We start from the raw sequence: 23,769 nt of genomic DNA, 5'->3' as shown, positions 1-23,769 counted from the left end.
AGACTCTAACATCGCATATTAATCATTAGACATGACGATGACCGTACTGTGAACTCTAATCATAATAGTACTTGCTTGAATTCACGTCACTTGCACTTTTATTAGTAGATACTTGTCTCATTAACAATCATGTCACATCTCTTTATTTTTAATATCAGATGTTTTAAAGGTACACATTTTGAACGTGTTTGTCGTATACGGATATTCTGCATGTATACATCTTACCCATATGTTCTATATATAGCAATTGCAGGGTTGAGCAATTTTCATGAACTACAGAAGCTGTAAACGGTGCACCTATTATTACCTGTTGGTGTTTTTATGCCCCACCTACGATAGTAGAGGGGCATTACGTTTTCTGGTCTGTGCCTCTGTTCGTCCGTACGTCTGTTCGTCGTACCGTCTGTGCGTCCGTTCGTCCGTCTACAGGTGCGTCCGTTCGCTTCAGGTTAAAGTTTTTGGTCAAGGTAGTTTTTGAAGAAGTTGAAGTCCAATCAACTTGAAACTTAGTACACATGTTCCCCATGATATGATCTTTCTAATTTTAATGCCAAATTATAGTTTTGAACCCAATTTCATGGTCCACTGAACATAGAAAATGATAGTGCGAGTGTGGCATCCGTGTACTATGGACACATTCTTGTTTGAGTATTTTCTGGAAAACAGGAATGATTGACTAATCATGTGACGGACGATTGGCGACGGACACCAAGTGATAAGCAATGCCCACATGAGCAACAAATGTAGTTACGTCAATTTTTAGCGAAAAACAATAACCCATACAATTTTAGCTTGTCATTCAAGAAGAAAATAACTTCGTAGAGGTTCGAACATTCAGATATAATTGAAGTTATAGACACAAGGTGATTTTTTAATGCACTAAATTCTCGGGATGATAAAGTTAATTATCGCTATTTTGTGCATTTTTCTTTTGATCTTTTTTTGTGATAATTTTCATATCATGCTCCTCGCTTGAGATGGAAAAATTATCGCTAGAAACTAAGGAGGCCACGTGGCGCTGCTAACGAAATTGACATGAAATTAACAACGTCGTCATAGGTAAAATAGCGATAAACAGATTATCATTGGTCATCTCAACTCGGTTGCTTTTCTCACTTTCGCTGTACCAGCTCAAGCGAGAAAATCAATCTCGTTGAGATGACCAACGATAATCTATAAAGAAAGCACAAAAATAACGAATACAACACTCAACATTTTATGAGTCCAAAACAGCTGGATAAACCTTCATAGATCTTTCATAAGAACGCTCAACACGGAATATTTGATAGCAAAGGATACACAAGAACTGAAAACGTTGAAGAGCTTTATTTCCATAAAAGACCTAAAATAAAAGCAAAATTTATCTAAGTCAACTTTGTCTGAGGGAGTTGAAACCTTTCTTTATATAGAACTTCTATATTGATCAACGGACAAATTTCAGAAAAGTTTTGTTAAAAATCATGTTAGTACACTCCTTCTAAGCAGCAGTATCGGCCCAGTGCTGCCAAATAAAAAAAACCGGCAACACAAGAAATCGAACTAACTGTACATTCATGCTTTCTAAATTTCCTTTCACCAGAAACACTCAAAGCCGAATATTCAAAGGCCGAGGAGATACATAAAAGACGGATGGTAGGAAATTTCCGGAGTGCCTGTTTGTATATTATATATGAAATAATAATTATGAATTTATCCTTCAGCGAAAAAAACTATGAAAAAATCCAGCTTCCAACGTAATGTAGATTGTCATAGTCAGAGTTTTTTTTCAAAGGGTTATGATTCCTTGCTTAGTGTGTTGACGCACAAATATTTAAAGAATATTTTTTTGTAATTTTGCATAAGATTTATAATAAAGTTTTTGTTGTTGAATAAGGGTGAATTAGATTACTAGCATTGTGAAAACTCAATATATATAGTATCTGCATGTCATCCGATCAGTACATGTATATGCAGTGAAATGTTCTAGCTTATTATTTTTTATTACAGCATAAAGTAAAACATATTAAAGTTTAACCCTTTTCAATAGTTTTTCTGTATATTTTTTTTGTTCAGTTTTGTATTTGTAATTTGTAAACGTCAGATGGTACATGTATCATGCCTATATTGAAATTTACACCAATTAATTTATTAAATTGGCCCCCTGCCCCTGTGATTTAAACAAATTCAAGGTCGCACCATTTGAATATGGTTCTATATAATCTTGACCCGAATGTTTTGTTTATCATTCGACATAATTTTGTAAATGATTTATGTACGAGTGCGGTTAATTATAAAAGTCTGCATCATTCTCTGTAGCTCTGTAGTAAGTATATATGTGTAAACAATCATCACTTGTACAACATGTCAACATATTAACTTCTTTAGAATGCTTTATAATATTATGTTACACAGAATGAACCTAACCAATGAGCCATAAAAAATAAGACATAAATTATTCGTTTAAACACGAATACATTCTCCTCATCTACAACGTTTGTCATTCATTTATGATAACGCTGTATTGAAGTGTATTGGATGTTCCTTAATTAACCATGTGTTAGACCACTCATCGAGATTAAAAAGAGAGAGTGTTGAGATTCGAAAAGAAGTTGTTTTCCATTTCTGGAAGTAGTTTATTTTTCCAGAACCAAACCATGTTAGGGTACGACCATAACTCGGGTATTCAATTTTTTTATCATTGTCAGATTGACAGTTGTCTTGTATACATTATATTTTAATGCTTCATTGGTATGAAAATAAAATTAAGAAATGTAAAAACTCATAACCAACCTCTCAACGTTAAATGATCGTTCCATACGAAATAAAGAAAGCAAATTGCGCTGATACTTTTTTCTCTCTAAATATATATGTTTTTGTTTCTTTGTTCGTATACCATGTATATTAATTTGCAAAATACAATTATTTCCCCCATAACTATATCAAGTAAAAGTTACTTCAAGATTAAATCATTAAGGAATGTTAAACTGGATTTTTTAATAAATAAAATACAATACATTTTATTATGGTAGGTCGACTCATCATCCTTTTCACAACGTAACTGAAAATATTTATTTCACCATACATTTATTTCCTTTTTGATTTATATACTGCCATTTTTACTACCGTTGGATTACCACTTTTGTTTTGTATAAAATAGTATCAACGATCAGCGGAATTGATAAAAAAGTCCAAAAAAACGGGGGCATAGGAACATGGAAAATACAAAGACAATCCATCAGACATCACACACACACACACACAGAAGTTACAAAACAAAGGATAGAACTTACAAATCATAGTTTGTGTTCTTTAAGATAATATTCATAAAGTGGAAATAAAAATACATTCTAGTGTGGTGCGAATACACTGTAGTATGTATACATGAGTTCATCAGACAGGTTTATAGCGACCCAGTATTATCTCAACAACATTGAAATATAACTGACTGTATCTTCAAACAGTTATGCATTTATAACCAAGAAGCACTCATAACTGTAAATTACAAACAACAAACAACAAACAAGCAGGATCACAAAGGTCAATAAACTTACATATCGCATTAACCCACATAGACATGTTGTGTTTATGTAAACCGAAAATATATTAGAAGCATTTTAAAAGGTATTTTCTACGATTTTGAGACAAAAAAATCTTAAGAAAATTTGGTTTTGTTTCTGTTTCAAACATTTATTGAAGTATACTATTGACATGATATAGCCGCTATAGTAGTCAGTTTAGGTCAATTTTGTCAAGATAAGCTCAAACAATGCAGACGAATTATAATAATGAATTGCAAGTCAATAATTCAACCCAACTTGAATCCGTATGCATTTGATGCGACCTTCAATTTAAGAACCTTTATTGGAAATGGGTTGTGTATATGTTCAAAATGTACAGCAATTGAAGAAATGTCAGCTGAAAAGATGAAACTAGGGAAGGCGACAGTAGGAAGATCGATTTCGACCAGCAAACACATCAGTTTGATACAGGTTACATATGTTTATCTAAGAAATGAGATCATCAAAATGAAAAATCAAATCATTCATTTGTATTTTTATGTTAACCTGTTTTTTTATATTAATAGTTTTTATGGGATCACATGCACATCGACCGTTTTTGTGAGTCATATCTATAGTTTGCGAGTTGATACTTTACTACGATTTAAGTGATGTTTCCTTTAGATGTTTCGTAATTTTGGCCAACGTTCGGTGGATATAAATATGGCAGCTGATGCTCCAATTTCCCCGGTAATTAGTTTCCTAGCGACGAAGTCGAAAGGGACCTTAGGTTTGCACTCCGTCTGTCTGTCTGTCTATCCGTGAGTCCGCCAAATAAGTTTTCTACACTTTTTTTTTCGTCATACTTGAAAATATGGATTTGATAATTGGTATATAGTTATATCATGATAAGTTCCAAATAAAGTTTGAATTTTGTTACGGTCTGATGATTTAATGCAGAGTCTTGGACTTGGACCTTGTTATATAATTTCCACTATGACTAGTTCTAGATCAAGTAAGAATTTTGTTCCAGTACAATAACTTTTTAACCGGTAAGTGACTTTGTATCTATACAATATTCTTAGAATGCTTGTTAAATGTTGTAAAAATTCGGAATCCTCTTTGGAAAATTTATGAAGAGGGTTGGTGAATTTTCTTTCAAATAAATAAAAGCTGTTGAAAATTAAGGAACATATTCTTTTCAAACGAAAATTGCTTCGCCTGAAACCTGGTTAAATAAGGAAAAAGATTGTTGCAATTAGAGGTCGGTCAATCTAAAATAAATCGTCGAGTTCTTGTAAACATCAGAAAACCAAAATGGGTACTGATTATTTTTTAGCATGCAATCAGACTATTACGGATACATAATGTAGCTTACAGTATGACGGGATGAATTCTGAAAAATTGTTTAGTTATTTATTTTATACTTACGTCTGTTCTCATGTATTTAAACTTTAATTTGACAAATAGCCCGACGCTGATTTATAATTACTCATTAAAGACAAATTATGCATTGACATTATGTTTTATTCATTTAAAAAAACGACACAAAGGTATTTCTACGCCGTATATTCATACTAATGTTATGTAATTGAAAGGGCATGTACGAGAGCATTTTATATGATAAATTGATAATGAAATGCAGAGCATAATTTGAGATCCATTATTTGATGAAAGCAAAACGAAAAAGAAACAGCAATTATAAGTCATGGTTCCGACAACAGAAATGAAGTAAAAATTAACCGAATATTTATTGATTGTTGTTAGCTTCACGTCCAGTATCAAATATTTCATGACCTTTCATGTATGTTCAGGACGAGAACAAAATTTTAATTAACAATAAATACAGTATGTTTGTCGTGTAATAGAGATCGACTAGGATGAATAAAGAGAAGGGAAATACCAAAGGGATAACGACTCAAAGACAAACAACAGTATACAAAACACAACAAAGAACATTGATCGACAAGAACCCCATCGAAGACTGGGAGTTATCTTCATAACAAAACACAACATAGAACATTGATCGACAAGAACCTCATCTAAGACTGGGAGTTATCTTCATAACAAAACACAGCAAAGAACATTGATCGACAAGAACCCCATCTAAGACTGGGAGTTATCTTCATAACAAAACACAACATAGAACATTGATCGACAAGAACCCCATCTAAGACTGGGAGTTATCTTCATAACAAAACACAGCAAAGAACATTGATCGACAAGAACCCCCATCTAAGACTAGGAGTTATCTTCATAACAAAACACAACATAGAACATTGATCGACAAGAACCCTATCTAAGACTGGGAGTTATCTTCATAACAAAACACAGCAAAGAACATTGATTGACAAGAACCCCCATCTAAGACTAGGAGTTATCTTCATAACAAAACACAACATAGAACATTGATCGACAAGAACCCTATCTAAGACTGGGAGTTATCTTCATAACAAAACACAACATAGAACATTGATCGACAAGAACCCCATCTAAGACTGGGAGTTATCTTCATAACAAAACACAGCAAAGAACATTGATCGACAAGAACCCCATCTAAGACTGGGAGTTTTCTTCATAACAAAACACAACATAGAACAATGATCGACAAGAACCCCATCTAAGACTGGGAGTTATCTTCATAACAAAACACAACAAAGGACATTGATCGACAAGGTCCCCATCTAAGACTGGGAGTTATCTTCATAACAAAACACAACAAAGAACATTGATCGACAAGGTCCCCATCTAAGACTGGGAGTTATCTTCATAACAAAACACAACATAGAACATTGATCGACAAGAACCCCATCTAAGACTGGGAGTTATCTTCATAACAAAACACAACATAGAACATTGATCGACAAGAACCCCATCTAAGACTGGGAGTTATCTTCATAACAAAACACAACAAAGGACATTGATCGACAAGGTCCCCATCTAAGACTGGGAGTTATCTTCATAACAAAACACAACAAAGAACATTGATCGACAAGGTCCCCATCTAAGACTGGGAGTTATCTTCATAACAAAACACAACATAGAACATTGATCGACAAGAACCTTTCTAAGACTGGGAGTTATCTTCATAACAAAACACAACAAAGAACATTGATCGACAAGGTCCCCATCTAAGACTGGGAGTTATCTTCATAACAAAACACAACATAGAACAATGATCGACAAGAACCCAATCTAAGACTGGGAGTTATCTTCATAACAAAACACAGCAAAGAACATTGATCGACAAGAACCTCATCTAAGACTGGGAGTTATCTTCATAACAAAACACAGCAAAGAACATTGATCGACAGGAATCCCATCTAAGACTGGGAGTTATCTTCATAACAAAACACAACATAGAACATTGATCGACAAGAACCCCATCTAAGACTGGGAGTTATCTTCATAACAAAACACAGCAAAGAACATTGATCGACAAGAACCCCATCTAAGACTGGGAGTTATCTTCATACCAAAACACAACATAGAACATTGATCGACAACAACCCCATCTAAGACTGGGAGTTATCTTCATAACAAAACACAACATAGAACATTGATCGACAAGAACCCCATCTAAGACTGGGAGTTATCTTCATAACAAAACACAGCAAAGAACATTGATCGACAAGAACCCCATCTAAGACTGGGAGTTATCTTCATAACAAAACACAACATAGAACAATGATCGACAAGAACCCCATCTAAGACTGGGAGTTATCTTCATAACAAAACACAGCAAAGAACATTGATCGACAAGAACCCCCATCTAAGACTGGGAGTTATCTTCATAACAAAACACAACATAGAACATTGATCGACAAGAACCCCATCTAAGACTGGGAGTTATCTTCATAACAAAACACAGCAAAGAACATTGATCGACAAGAACCCCATCTAAGACTGGGAGTTATCTTCATACCAAAACACAACATAGAACATTGATCGACAAGAACCCCATCTAAGACTGGGAGTTATCTTCATAACAAAACACAACATAGAACATTGATCGACAAGAACCCCATCTAAGACTGGGAGTTATCTTCATAACAAAACACAACAAAGGACATTGATCGACAAGGTCCCCATCTAAGACTGGGAGTTATCTTCATAACAAAACACAACAAAGAACATTGATCGACAAGGTCCCCATCTAAGACTGGGAGTTATCTTCATAACAAAACACAACATAGAACATTGATCGACAAGAACCCTTTCTAAGACTGGGAGTTATCTTCATAACAAAACACAACAAAGAACATTGATCGACAAGGTCCCCATCTAAGACTGGGAGTTATCTTCATAACAAAACACAACAAAGAACATTGATCGACAAGGTCCCCATCTAAGACTGGGAGTTATCTTCATAACAAAACACAACATAGAACATTGATCGACAAGAACCCTTTCTAAGACTGGGAGTTATCTTCATAACAAAACACAACAAAGAACATTGATCGACAAGGTCCCCATCTAAGACTGGGAGTTATCTTCATAACAAAACACAACATAGAACATTGATCGACAAGAACCCCATCTAAGACTGAGAGTTATCTTCATAACAAAACACAGCAAAGAACATTGATCGACAAGAACCCCATCTAAGACTGGGAGTTATCTTCATAACAAAACACAACATAGAACATTGATCGACAAGAACCCCATCTAAGACTGGGAGTTATCTTCATAACAAAATACAGCAAAGAACATTGATCGACAAGAACCCCATCTAAGACTGGGAGTTATCTTCATAACAAAACACAACATAGAACAATGATCGACAAGAACCCAATCTAAGACTGGGAGTTATCTTCATAACAAAACACAGCAAAGAACATTGATCGACAAGAACCCCATCTAAGACTGGGAGTTATCGTCATACCAAAACACAACATAGAACATTGATCGACAAGAACCCCATCTAAGACTGGGAGTTATCTTCATAACAAAACACAACATAGAACATTGATCGACAAGAACCCCATCTAAGACTGGGAGTTATCTTCATAACAAAACACAACAAAGGACATTGATCGACAAGGTCCCCATCTAAGACTGGGAGTTATCTTCATAACAAAACACAACAAAGAACATTGATCGACAAGGTCCCCATCTAAGACTGGGAGTTATCTTCATAACAAAACACAACATAGAACATTGATCGACAAGAACCCTTTCTAAGACTGGGAGTTATCTTCATAACAAAACACAACAAAGAACATTGATCGACAAGGTCCCCATCTAAGACTGGGAGTTATCTTCATAACAAAACACAACAAAGAACATTGATCGACAAGGTCCCCATCTAAGACTGGGAGTTATCTTCATAACAAAACACAACATAGAACATTGATCGACAAGAACCCTTTCTATGACTGGGAGTTATCTTCATAACAAAACACAACAAAGAACATTGATCGACAAGGTCCCCATCTGAGACTGGGAGTTATCTTCATAACAAAACACAACATAGAACATTGATCGACAAGAACCCCATCTAAGACTGGGAGTTATCTTCATAACAAAACACAGCAAAGAACATTGATCGACAAGAACCCCATCTAAGACTGGGAGTTATCTTCATAACAAAACACAACATAGAACATTGATCGACAAGAACCCCATCTAAGACTGGGAGTTATCTTCATAACAAAACACAGCAAAGAACATTGATCGACAAGAACCCCATCTAAGACTGGGAGTTATCTTCATAACAAAACACAACATAGAACAATGATCGACAAGAACCCAATCTAAGACTGGGAGTTATCTTCATAACAAAACACAGCAAAGAACATTGATCGACAAGAACCCAATCTAAGACTGGGAGTTATCTTCATAACAAAACACAACAAAGAACATTGATCGACAAGAACCCTATCTAAGACTGGGAGTTATCTTCATAACAAAACACAACAAAGAACATTGATCGACAAGAACCCCATCTAAGACTGGGAGTTATCTTCATAACAAAACACAACAAAGAACATTGATCGACAAAAAACCCATCTAAGACTGGGAGTTATCTTCAAAACAAAACACAACATAGAACATTGATCGACAAGAACCCCATCTAAGACTGGGAGTTATCTTCATAACAAAACACAACATAGAACATTGATCGACAAGAACCCCATCTAAGACTGGGAGTTATCTTCATAACAAAACACAACATAGAACATTGATCGACAAGAACCCCATCTAAGACTGGGAGTTATCTTCATAACAAAACACAGCAAAGAACATTGATCGACAAGAACCCCATCTAAGACTGGGAGTTATCTTCATAACAAAACACAACATAGAACAATGATCGACAAGGACCCCATCTAAGACTGGGAGTTATCTTCATAACAAAACACAGCAAAGAACATTGATCGACAAGAACCCCATCTAAGACTGGGAGTTATCTTCATAACAAAACACAACATAGAACATTGATCGACAAGAACCCCATCTAAGACTGGGAGTTATCTTCATAACAAAACACAACATAGAACATTGATCGACAAGAACCCCATCTAAGACTGGGAGTTATCTTCATAACAAAACACAACAAAGGACATTGATCGACAAGGTCCCCATCTAAGTGGAGTTATCTTCATAACAAAACACAACAAAGAACATTGATCGACAAGGTCCCCATCTAAGACTGGGAGTTATCTTCATAACAAAACACAACATAGAACATTGATCGACAAGAACCCTTTCTAAGACTGGGAGTTATCTTCATAACAAAACACAACAAAGAACATTGATCGACAAGGTCCCCATCTAAGACTGGGAGTTATCTTCATAACAAAACACAACATAGAACAATGATCGACAAGAACCCCATCTAAGACTGGGAGTTATCTTCATAACAAAACACAGCAAAGAACATTGATCGACAAGAACCTCATCTTAGACTGGGAGTTATCTTCATAACAAAACACAGCAAAGAACATTGATCGACAAGAATCCCATCTAATACTGGGAGTTATCTTCATAACAAAACACAACATAGAACATTGATCGACAAGAACCCCATCTAAGACTGGGAGTTATCTTCATAACAAAACACAACATAGAACATTGATCGACAAGAACCCCATCTAAGACTGGGAGTTATCTTCATAACAAAACACAGCAAAGAACATTGATCGACAAGAACCCCATCTAAGACTGGGAGTTATCTTCATAACAAAACACAACATAGAACAATGATCGACAAGGACCCCATCTAAGACTGTGGAGTTATCTTCATAACAAAACACAGCAAAGAACATTGATCGACAAGAACCCCATCTAAGACTGGGAGTTATCTTCATAACAAAACACAACATAGAACATTGATCGACAAGAACCCCATCTAAGACTGGGAGTTATCTTCATAACAAAACACAACATAGAACATTGATCGACAAGAACCCCATCTAAGACTGGGAGTTATCTTCATAACAAAACACAACAAAAGACATTGATCGACAAGGTCCCCATCTAAGACTGGGAGTTATCTTCATAACAAAACACAACAAAGAACATTGATCGACAAGGTCCCCATCTAAGACTGGGAGTTATCTTCATAACAAAACACAACATAGAACATTGATCGACAAGAACCCTTTCTAAGACTGGGAGTTATCTTCATAACAAAACACAACAAAGAACATTGATCGACAAGGTCCCCATCTAAGACTGGGAGTTATCTTCATAACAAAACACAGCAAAGAACATTGATCGACAAGAACCCCATCTAAGACTGGGAGTTATCTTCATAACAAAACACAACATAGAACATTGATCGACAAGAACCCCATCTAAGACTGGGAGTTATCTTCATAACAAAACACAGCAAAGAACATTGATCGACAAGAACCCCATCTAAGACTGGGAGTTATTTTCATAACAAAACACAACATAGAACATTGATCGACAAGAACCCCATCTAAGACTGGGAGTTATCTTCATAACAAAACACAGCAAAGAACATTGATCGACAAGAACCCCATCTAAGACTGGGAGTTATCTTCATAACAAAACACAACATAGAACATTGATCGACAAGAACCCCATCTAAGACTGGGAGTTATCTTCATAACAAAACACAGCAAAGAACATTGATCGACAAGAACCCCATCTAAGACTGGGAGTTATCTTCATAACAAAACACAACATAGAACAATGATCGACAAGAACCCAATCTAAGACTGGGAGTTATCTTCATAACAAAACACAGCAAAGAACATTGATCGACAAGAACCCAATCTAAGACTGGGAGTTATCTTCATAACAAAACACAACATAGAACATTGATCGACAAGAACCCTATCTAAGACTGGGAGTTATCTTCATAACAAAACACAACAAAGAACATTGATCGACAAGAACCCCATCTAAGACTGGGAGTTATCTTCATGACAAAACACAACAAAGAACATTGATCGACAAAAAACCCATCTAAGACTGGGAGTTATCTTCATAACAAAACACAACATAGAACATTGATCGACAAAAACCCCATCTAAGACTGGGAGTTATCTTCATAACAAAACACAGCAAAGAACATTGATCGACAAGAATCTCATCTAAGACTGGGAGTTATCTTGATAACAAAACACAACATAGAACATTGATCGACAAGAACCCTATCTAAGACTGGGAGTTATCTTCATAACAAAACACAACAAAGAACATTGATCGACAAGAACCCCATCTAAGACTGGGAGTTATCTTCATAACAAAACACAAGAAAGAACATTGATCGACAAAAACCCCATCTAAGACTGGGAGTTATCTTCATAACAAAACACAACATAGAACATTGATCGACAAGAACCCCATCTAAGACTGGGAGTTATCTTCATAACAAAACACAACATAGAACATTGATCGACAAGAACCCCATCTAAGACTGGGAGTTATCTTCATAACAAAACACAACATAGAACATTGATCGACAAGAACCCCATCTAAGACTGGGAGTTATCTTCATAACAAAACACAGCAAAGAACATTGATCGACAAGAACCCCATCTAAGACTGGGAGTTATCTTCATAACAAAATACAACATAGAACAATGATCGACAAGGACCCCATCTAAGACTGTGGAGTTATCTTCATAACAAAACACAGCAAAGAACATTGATCGACAAGAACCCCATCTAAGACTGGGAGTTATCTTCATAACAAAACACAACATAGAACATTGATCGACAAGAACCCCATCTAAGACTGGGAGTTATCTTCATAACAAAACACAACATAGAACATTGATCGACAAGAACCCCATCTAAGACTGGGAGTTATCTTCATAACAAAACACAACAAAGGACATTGATCGACAAGGTCCCCATCTAAGACTGGGAGTTATCTTCATAACAAAACACAACAAAGAACATTGATCGACAAGGTCCCCATCTAAGACTGGGAGTTATCTTCATAACAAAACACAACATAGAACATTGATCGACAAGAACCCTTTCTAAGACTGGGAGTTATCTTCATAACAAAACACAACAAAGAACATTGATCGACAAGAACCCTTTCTAAGACTGGGAGTTATCTTCATAACAAAACACAACAAAGAACATTGATCGACAAGGTCCCCATCTAAGACTGGGAGTTATCTTCATAACAAAACACAACATAGAACAATGATCGACAAGAACCCAATCTAAGACTGGGAGTTATCTTCATAACACAACACAGCAAAGAACATTGATCGACAAGAACCTCATCTAAGACTGGGAGTTATCTTCATAACAAAACACAGCAAAGAACATTGATCGACAAGAATCCCATCTAAGACTGGGAGTTATCTTCATAACAAAACACAACATAGAACATTGATCGACAAGAACCCCATCTAAGACTGGGAGTTATCTTCATAACAAAACACAACATAGAACATTGATCGACAAGAACCCCATCTAAGACTGGGAGTTATCTTCATAACAAAACACAGCAAAGAACATTGATCGACAAGAACCCCATCTAAGACTGGGAGTTATCTTCATAACAAAACACAACATAGAACAATGATCGACAAGGACCCCATCTAAGACTGTGGAGTTATCTTCATAACAAAACACAGCAAAGAACATTGATCGACAAGAACCCCATCTAAGACTGGGAGTTATCTTCATAACAAAACACAACATAGGACATTGATCGACAAGAACCCCATCTAAGACTGGGAGTTATCTTCATAACAAAACACAACATAGAACATTGATCGACAAGAACCCCATCTAAGACTGGGAGTTATCTTCATAACAAAACACAACAAAAGACATTGATCGACAAGGTCCCCATCTAAGACTGGGAGTTATCTTCATAACAAAACACAACAAAGAACATTGATCGACAAGGTCCCCATCTAAGACTGGGAGTTATCTTCATAACAAAACACAACATAGAACATTGATCGACAAGAACCCTTTCTAAGACTGGGAGTTATCTTCATAACAAAACACAACAAAGAACATTGATCGACAAGGTCCCCATCTAAGACTGGGAGTTATCTTCATAACAAAACACAGCAAAGAACATTGATCGACAAGAACCCCATCTAAGACTGGGAGTTATCTTCATAACAAAACACAACATAGAACATTGATCGACAAGAACCCCATCTAAGACTGGGAGTTATCTTCATAACAAAACACAGCAAAGAACATTGATCGACAAGAACCCCATCTAAGACTGGGAGTTATTTTCATAACAAAACACAACATAGAACATTGATCGACAAGAACCCCATCTAAGACTGGGAGTTATCTTCATAACAAAACACAGCAAAGAACATTGATCGACAAGAACCCCATCTAAGACTGGGAGTTATCTTCATAACAAAACACAACATAGAACATTGATCGACAAGAACCCCATCTAAGACTGGGAGTTATCTTCATAACAAAACACAGCAAAGAACATTGATCGACAAGAACCCCATCTAAGACTGGGAGTTATCTTCATAACAAAACACAACATAGAACAATGATCGACAAGAACCCCATCTAAGACTGGGAGTTATCTTCATAACAAAACACAGCAAAGAACATTGATCGACAAGAACCCCATCTAAGACTGGGAGTTATCTTCATAACAAAACACAACATAGAACATTGATCGACAAAAACCTCATCTAAGACTGGGAGTTATCTTCAGAACAAAACACAGCAAAGAACATTGATCGACAAGAATCCCATCTAAGACTGGGAGTTATCTTCATAACAAAACACAACATAGAACATTGATCGACAAGAACCCCATCTAAGACTGGGAGTTATCTTCATAACAAAACACAACATAGAACATTGATCGACAAGGTCCCCATCTAAGACTGGGAGTTATCTTCATAACAAAACACAACAAAGAACATTGATCGACAAGGTCCCCATCTAAGACTGGGAGTTATCTTCATAACAAAACACAACATAGAACATTGATCGACAAGAACCCTTTCTAAGACTGGGAGTTATCTTCATAACAAAACACAACATAGAACATTGATAGACAAAAACCCCATCTAAGACTGGGAGTTATCTTCATAACAAAACACAACAAAGAACATTGATCGACAAGAACCCCATCTAAGACTGGGAGTTATCTTCAAAACAAAACACAACAAAGAACATTGATCGACAAAAACCCCATCTAAGACTGGGAGTTATCTTCATAACAAAACACAACAAAGAACATTGATCGACAAGAACCCCATCTAAGACTGGCTGTTATCTTCATAACAAAACCCAACATAGAACATTAATCGACAAGAACCCCATCTAACACTGGGAGTTATCTTCATAACAAAACACAACATAGAACATTGATCGACAAGGTCCCCATCTAAGACTGGGAGTTATCTTCATAACAAAACACAACATAGAACATTGATCGACAAGAACCCCATCTAAGACTGGGAGTTATCTTCATAACAAAACACAACATAGAACATTGATCGACAAGAACCCCATCTAAGACTGGGAGTTATCTTCATAACAAAACACAACATAGAACATTGATCGACAAGAACCCCATCTAAAACTGGGAGTTATCTTCATAACAAAACACAACAAAGAACATTGATCGACAAGGTCCCCATCTAAGACTGGGAGTTATCTTCATAACAAAACACAACATAGAACATTGATCGACAAGAACCCTTTCTAAGACTGGGAGTTATCTTCATAACAAAACACAACAAAGAACATTGATCGACAAGGTCCCCATCTAAGACTGGGAGTTATCTTCATAACAAAACACAGCAAAGAACATTGATCGACAAGAACCCCATCTAAGACTGGGAGTTATCTTCATAACAAAACACAACATAGAACATTGATCGACAAGAACCCCATCTAAGACTGGGAGTTATCTTCATAACAAAACACAGCAAAGAACATTGATCGACAAGAACCCCATCTAAGACTGGGAGTTATTTTCATAACAAAACACAACATAGAACATTGATCGACAAGAACCCCATCTAAGACTGGGAGTTATCTTCATAACAAAACACAGCAAAGAACATTGATCGACAAGAACCCCATCTAAGACTGGGAGTTATCTTCATAACAAAACACAACATAGAACATTGATCGACAAGAACCCCATCTAAGACTGGGAGTTATCTTCATAACAAAACACAGCAAAGAACATTGATCGACAAGAACCCCATCTAAGACTGGGAGTTATCTTCATAACAAAACACAACATAGAACAATGATCGACAAGAACCCCATCTAAGACTGGGAGTTATCTTCATAACAAAACACAGCAAAGAACATTGATCGACAAGAACCCCATCTAAGACTGGGAGTTATCTTCATAACAAAACACAACATAGAACATTGATCGACAAAAACCTCATCTAAGACTGGGAGTTATCTTCAGAACAAAACACAGCAAAGAACATTGATCGACAAGAATCCCATCTAAGACTGGGAGTTATCTTCATAACAAAACACAACATAGAACATTGATCGACAAGAACCCCATCTAAGACTGGGAGTTATCTTCATAACAAAACACAACATAGAACATTGATCGACAAGGTCCCCATCTAAGACTGGGAGTTATCTTCATAACAAAACACAACAAAGAACATTGATCGACAAGGTCCCCATCTAAGACTGGGAGTTATCTTCATAACAAAACACAACATAGAACATTGATCGACAAGAACCCTTTCTAAGACTGGGAGTTATCTTCATAACAAAACACAACATAGAACATTGATAGACAAAAACCCCATCTAAGACTGGGAGTTATCTTCATAACAAAACACAACAAAGAACATTGATCGACAAGAACCCCATCTAAGACTGGGAGTTATCTTCAAAACAAAACACAACAAAGAACATTGATCGACAAAAACCCCATCTAAGACTGGGAGTTATCTTCATAACAAAACACAACAAAGAACAATGATCGACAAGAACCCCATCTAAGACTGGCTGTTATCTTCATAACAAAACCCAACATAGAACATTAATCGACAAGAACCCCATCTAACACTGGGAGTTATCTTCATAACAAAACACAACATAGAACATTGATCGACAAGGTCCCCATCTAAGACTGGGAGTTATCTTCATAACAAAACACAACATAGAACATTGATCGACAAGAACCCCATCTAAGACTGGGAGTTATCTTCATAACAAAACACAACATAGAACATTGATCGACAAGAACCCCATCTAAGACTGGGAGTTATCTTCATAACAAAACACAACATAGAACATTGATCGTCAAGAACCCCATCTAAAACTGGGAGTTATCTTTATAACAAAACACAACAAAGAACATTGATCGACAAGAACCCCATCTAAGACTGGGAGTTATCTTCATAACAAAACACAACATAGAACATTGATCGACAAGGTCCCCATCAAAGACTGGGAGTTATCTTCATAACAAAACAAAACATAGAACATTGATCGACAAGAATCCCATCTAAGACTGGGGTTATCTTCATAACAAAACACAACAAAGAACATTGATCGACAAAAACCCCATCTAAGACTGGGAGTTATCTTCATAACAAAACACAACATAGAACATTGATCGACAAGAATCCCATCTAAGACTGGGAGTTATCTTCATAACAAAACACAACAAAGAACATTGATCGACAAGGTCCCCATCTAAGACTGGGAGTTATCTTCATAACAAAACACAACATAGAACATTGATCGACAAGAACCCCATCTAAGACTAGGAGTTATCTTCATAACAAAACACAACAAAGAACATTGATCGACAAGAACCCCATCTAAGACTGGGAGTTATCTTCATAACAAAACACAACAAAGAACATTGATCGACAAGGTCCCCATCTAAGACTGGGAGTTATCTTCATAACAAAACACAACATAGAACATTGATCGACAAGAACCTCATCTAAGACTCGGAGTTATATTCATAACAAAACACAACAAAGAACATTGATCGACAAGAACCTCATCTAAGACTGGGAGTTATCTTCATAACAAAACACAACATAGAAGATTGATCGACAAGAACCCCATCTAAGACTGGGAGTTATCTTCATAACAAAATACAACAAAGAACATTGATCGACAAGAACCCCATCAAAGACTGGGAGTTATCTTCATGACAAAACACAACATAGAACATTGATCGACAAGAACCCCATCTAAGACTGGGAGTTATCTTCATAACAAAACACAACATAGAACATTGATAGACAAGAACCCCATCTAAGACTGGGAGTTATCTTCATAACAAAACACAACATAGAACATTGATCGACAAAAAACCCATCTAAGACTCGGAGTTATCTTCATAACAAGACACAACATAGAACATTGATCGACAAGAACCCCATCTAAAACTGGGAGTTATCTTCATAACAAAACACAACATAGAACATTGATCGACAAGAACCCCATCTAAGACTGGGAGTTATCTTCATAACAAAACACAACATAGAACATTGATCGACAAGGTCCCCATTTAAGACTGGGAGTTATCTTCATAACAAAACAAAACATAGAACATTGATCGACAAGAATCCCATCTAAGACTGGGAGTTATCTTCATAACAAAACACAACAAAGAACATTGATCGACAAAAACCCCATCTAAGACTGGGAGTTATCTTCATAACAAAACACAACATAGAACATTGATCGACAAGAATCCCATCTAAGACTGGGAGTTATCTTCATAACAAAACACAACAAAGAACATTGATCGACAAGGTCCCCATCTAAGACTGGGAGTTATCTTCATAACAAAACACAACATAGAACATTGATCGACAAGAACCCCATCTAAGACTGGGAGTTATCTTCATAACAAAACACAACAAAGAACATTGATCGACAAGAACCCCATCTAAGACTGGGAGTTATCTTCATAACAAAACACAACAAAGAACATTGATCGACAAGGTCCCCATCTAAGACTGGGAGTTATCTTCATAACAAAACACAACATAGAACATTGATCGACAAGAACCTCATGTAAGACTCGGAGTTATATTCATAACAAAACACAACAAAGAACATTGATCGACAAGAACCTCATCTAAGACTGGGAGTTATCTTCATAACAAAACACAACATAGAACATTGATCGACAAGAACCCCATCTAAGACTGGGAGTTATCTTCATAACAAAACACAACAAAGAACATTGATCGACAAGAACCCCATCAAAGACTGGGAGTTATCTTCATAACAAAACACAACATAGAACATTGATCGACAAGAACCCCATCTAAGACTGGGAGTTATCTTCATAACAAAACACAACATAGAACATTGATCGACAAGAACCCCATCTAAGACTGGGAGTTATCTTCATAACAAAACACAACATAGAACATTGATCGACAAAAAACCCATCTAAGACTCGGAGTTATCTTCATAACAAGACACAACATAGAACATTGATCGACAAGAACCCCATCTAAAACTGGGAGTTATCTTCATAACAAAACACAACATAGAACATTGATCGACAAGAACCCCATCTAAAACTGGGAGTTATCTTCAGTATTTCGGCATTGGTAGCAGATCCTGCTCTATATGAGACATGTTGTTAAGCTATATCAAGTGATAATGCATCACATAAAAGCGTATAGGTAATTGACTCTTATCTAACCTTAATTACGAAATTCAAAAACCATCGGTCATGTAAATTGTCTACATGTAATCCTGACCGAGAGTAACCTTTTGAAATTGAAAGATTTTTCACGAAAAAGGATAGACAAGACTAATACTGGTAAAAACAACACAAACATTAAAAGAATTAAAACAGGGACAAGAACAACGCTTAAAACGAAAGAAACACGAATCCCTTGAAAACAAACCTAGGAACTATCGCAAGTGCTCCGGAAGGATGAACAGATCCTGTTTCATATGTGGCATCCTTCGAGTTGATCATGTAAGTACAACCCAGGTGAGAAGTCGAATTCGGTAGGTCATATTCGAGATTAACAGGAGGTGATTGTGGTCAATACAGATGGAAAATATTCGTCATTACTTTTTTTTAGATATTCCATAACGGTTAAAGAATTCTCGATGACGTCCGTTAACTGTTGAAGAGATTACCGCCATGAACTCTTGCTTTAATAGTTTCCTTGTAAACAGCAACCCTCTGAAAAGAGGACGGAAAACTGGACGGCCACTGGAAAATGAGAGTAATACTATAATGGAGAGGGACGGCAGAAACTTCACATTGCAACAGGCCACCTACCAGCTCCCCAAAGAGTTGTTGCAAGGATTCTGTCACAGTTTTACTGTTAGTTGAAAAGAACCAAACAGTTTACAAAGAGATAATTACACAAATAAATAGATCTAATAGATCGTATAAAACGACAGATTAAACATACATTCCAACCTTTCCTTGATATATCACCGGACATATCCCAGGTAAACTAAGTACTTATTTTTGTGGTTATTGTACTCGCTTAGACCATGCAACCTTTGGATATAAAATAGAAGGTGTGGTATGATTGCCAATGAGTCAACTCTCCACAAGAGACCAAAATGACACAGAAATTAACACAACTATAGGTCACCGTACGGCCTTCAACAAAGAGCAAAGCCCACACAGAATAGTCAGCTATAAAAGGCCCCGAAATGACAATGTAAAACAATTCAAACGTCTGTATTATGTATTATGTATAACACTGGTTTATATGATATTGTGCTATAAATGTACGTTCTGTCGCATATCCGTCCTGGCTTACAAAGCTGCGTCAGTAAATGGTAGAGACCCATCTCCCATTCCCACTTACACCATTGCAAATCAAGAAAACATGTTTTAGCACAATACAAAGATGTTTTCACTCCCAATCAGACAACTTTAAACTGATGTAATTCATTTCATCCTTCGTTATATTTTATAAATGAGGTACCAAAAGAAAGAAGAAAGATTATCCTTCAAATTGTGATAATTTCATTATGACATAATATATTACATAATCTATTATTATGTAAGTAGCTGCTATATTGTGATGTCCACACTTGAATGAATTTAGTGTCTTTGTTCTTCATAGCATCCCAAAATATTTTATAGATTCTTGTACAACACAGCTTGACCTCCTAAACTGTGTCTCAGATTTCCAAAAACATCAAAAGAACAAGTTTTATACCCAATTGAATTTAGTGACCTCTTATGAATTGATGTTGCAAACTTCATTGAAGATGTATGAGAGAATGAAATACAATAGGTAAAATCTGAGACACAGTTTTGGAGGTCAAACTGTGTTGTGCAAGAATCTATAAAATATTTTGGGATGCTCTGAATAACAAAGAAGCTAAATTCATTCAAGTATGGACATCACGATATAGCAACTAATTACATAACAATTAATTATGTAATAATTATGTCATTATGAAATTATCACAATTTGAAAGATTAATCTTTCTTCTTTCATTTGGTACCTCATTTATAAAATTTAAAGAAGGATGAGTGGAATTACATCAGTTCAAAGATGTCTGATTGGGGATGAAAATCTTTGTATTGTGCTAGTCCTTAAGCCATGTTATGGACGTTTTAGAACATAGACTTAACACTTTGTTAAATGGGTTTTTCAAATATGGATTAAATTATTAACTATAACTGATAATTAATGACCATTCAAATATGGATTAAATCATTAACTATAACTGATAGTTAATGACCATTCAAAATTATGCAGATAAAAAGCTTAAGATTTCGATTTAAAAAAAATAACAAAAACCAAAAAATAAAGCAAATTCAAATTATTGAAGGACAGTGTTAAATTCAAACAACGACCTTTAACTGAATAAAGAGAACATTTTGTAAATATTTTCAGCTCCAATCCCGTTACTATTCTTACCAAATGTTTGGTTAATTTCAATTTCTATCAAGACAGTAAGTAAGGAAGAAGGTTTACAAAGTTGTTGTTTTGTCAAAGGGAGAGTACTCTAGTACATCTGATCAGTAAATTTCCATGATATCAGGTCACACAATTGGGTTATTCTCAATCGTATGTAATCGTTATGAAATTACTGCAAGCCCGCAGCAAGGCCATTCACCTTGAAATTGGTATAGTTAATTATTGTTTCCACTATCTTTCGAAATCAAGGGAGTAATAAAACAGTTAACATTTAAAAAGTATTCAATGATTTAAATAACACACTTTAAAGACTTTTCATCAATTAAAAGAATAACTATCCGATCAAAAGAAAATTGGAGTGGCTTGTGTTTCATAATATCAATGACCTTGAACCTACTACCTAGTAGAGAACGGATCGACGTGCTTTTACGTTGTTTTATTTTTACATAAGCGATGCTGCTATTAAAAAAATTCGAAGATTTAACGAAAATGAATTAGAATAAAGTGGCCGAGTAAAATTCATGTCGGTTCTATAAAAGTTATATAAAATGGATTATCGACAAACTTCTAGCACAAAATCTTTCGAATATGTTTCACTATGTCCTGTTAAAACTAGATTACTGCTTTCAATCAAACACTTCAGATTTTTACGTGCAATCCCGTAATGATATTTACATTTGCAGTTTGCAAGGAGAACAACAAGATTTTCCTCTAACTCGACCTTCTTTGCTTGTTTATCAACATGCCGCAAGACTGACAGAGACTGAGGACAGAGCAGCAGCAACTACCTTTTTCAACGAGTTCAGGGATGTGACCCACGATTCGACCTCTCTCGAGACGGCAATGCAATCCGCAGTTTTAAATGCTTTTGATTAGGCAGAGGCGGATTAAGAGGGGTTTTCAAGGGGGGAGACCTTTGTATTAAAAAAAGGGTTGATTATATAAGGAATCAGTGAAGCATGACTGGAGCGGGCCCACTCTTAGGCAGGCAGTGGGCCCCTTTATGAATATTTCTGGATCCGCCACGGTAAGGGTTCATAGTCTCTTAGACTGTTCGCAATTGCAACACACGAACAGTTTGCAAAACGCATTTAAAATAGTATGCAGACATGAATGTGCATGAGGGAGATTAACAAGAATAGTTGACTTTAATATATGGTAATTTTTTGTATTATTCCATTCTCCTGTATCAATTCGAAGTACGGTCATGTCAGAAAGGATGCATTGAATCCGATGCCTCGTATAGAAGCAGTGCCATGCTCTCTGCACGTTTATAACCATTGCACCAACTCTTTGAGGGGTTCGTAGGTGAACATGAACATTCATGATTTTTTCGCTTGTCAAACTTCAATCAATCAATCAATTAATTAATAAGAAAGGAGATTATTTACCTCTATACAATATACAGGCGTTATTTTTTCTAACAGAAGATTTTTCCTTGCGGTTAAGATAAGATTTTTTATATCTCTATTTAGTGTCCCCATCTGTATAGTAAAGATGTGCACGAGAACATTGTTCAAGATAAAGCAGTTTATGGGTTTTAATTTGGCTTGATTGGCGGTGTTTCACCCCTTTCCTATTAAATACACGTAACACCCTCCCGTTATCGCCCTTTCGATCTTTGTTCTTAATGACTTTAGACGGGTGCTCCCTCTGGTATCTTTCGTCCCTCTTTTACAAGACCCTTTATTTGTTCCTTTAATTTTATGTATATATAGAAAAAAATTTCATGCTTATACTGCCTCTGTTATACGTTTTTGCCGAAGAAATTCCCAAAATAATGGAAAAGTAATGGAGAAATAATTATTCCCGTAACAAACTTAACGGAGAAACATTACTTGTTAAACGCAAGACTTGAAAAGTTTCATTTACAAAAGATCGAAAAAATCATGTGCAGAAAATTAATGACAATATTAGAAATAATGTAGAAATATAATAAATAAAATAGTCAAGAAATATAC

General features: G+C 35.8%; 1 protein-coding gene across 1 annotated transcript in view; it reads right to left on the bottom strand.

Annotated features, from left to right (window-relative positions):
• LOC139517497 (sodium-coupled monocarboxylate transporter 1-like) overlaps window positions 1-23,769 on the bottom strand; it is a 50,638-nt gene that overhangs the window by 17,132 nt on the left and 9,737 nt on the right. The window lies entirely within an intron of this gene.

This window comes from Mytilus edulis, chromosome 3 (assembly GCF_963676685.1).
Source record: "Mytilus edulis chromosome 3, xbMytEdul2.2, whole genome shotgun sequence".
NCBI classification, from domain to species: domain Eukaryota; kingdom Metazoa; phylum Mollusca; class Bivalvia; order Mytilida; family Mytilidae; genus Mytilus; species Mytilus edulis.
This window is presented reverse-complemented; position numbering and strand designations above follow the sequence as displayed.